The sequence below is a fragment of the Lagopus leucura genome, unplaced genomic scaffold, assembly GCF_019238085.1.
Source record: "Lagopus leucura isolate 7727_CA_CO unplaced genomic scaffold, USGS_WTPT01 Super-Scaffold_100002, whole genome shotgun sequence".
NCBI classification, from domain to species: domain Eukaryota; kingdom Metazoa; phylum Chordata; class Aves; order Galliformes; family Phasianidae; genus Lagopus; species Lagopus leucura.
The window spans coordinates 90,382,899-90,383,138 of NW_024962263.1; the positions used below are offsets into that span (position 1 = coordinate 90,382,899).

Here is a 240-nt window from a genome sequence, read left to right on the forward strand (position 1 = left end):
GGGATGGGGATGGGGATGGGGATGGGGATGGGGATGGGGATGGGGATAGAGATGAGGATGGGGATGGGGATGGAAATGAAGATGGAGGTGGGGGTGGGGATGGGGATGGGGAAGAGGGTGGGGTTGGGATGAAGACTGGGATGGGGATGGTATGAGGATGAGAATGAGGATGAGGATGAGGATGAGAATGAGAATGAGGATGAGGATGAGGATGAGGATGAGGATGAGGATGAGGATGAG

The 240-nt window shown here is 55.4% G+C and overlaps 1 protein-coding gene across 2 annotated transcripts in view; it reads left to right on the top strand.

Annotated features, from left to right (window-relative positions):
- LOC122178905 (1-phosphatidylinositol 4,5-bisphosphate phosphodiesterase gamma-1-like) overlaps positions 1-240 on the top strand; it is a 16,804-nt gene that overhangs the window by 5,191 nt on the left and 11,373 nt on the right. The gene's annotated exons all lie outside the window — the stretch shown is intronic.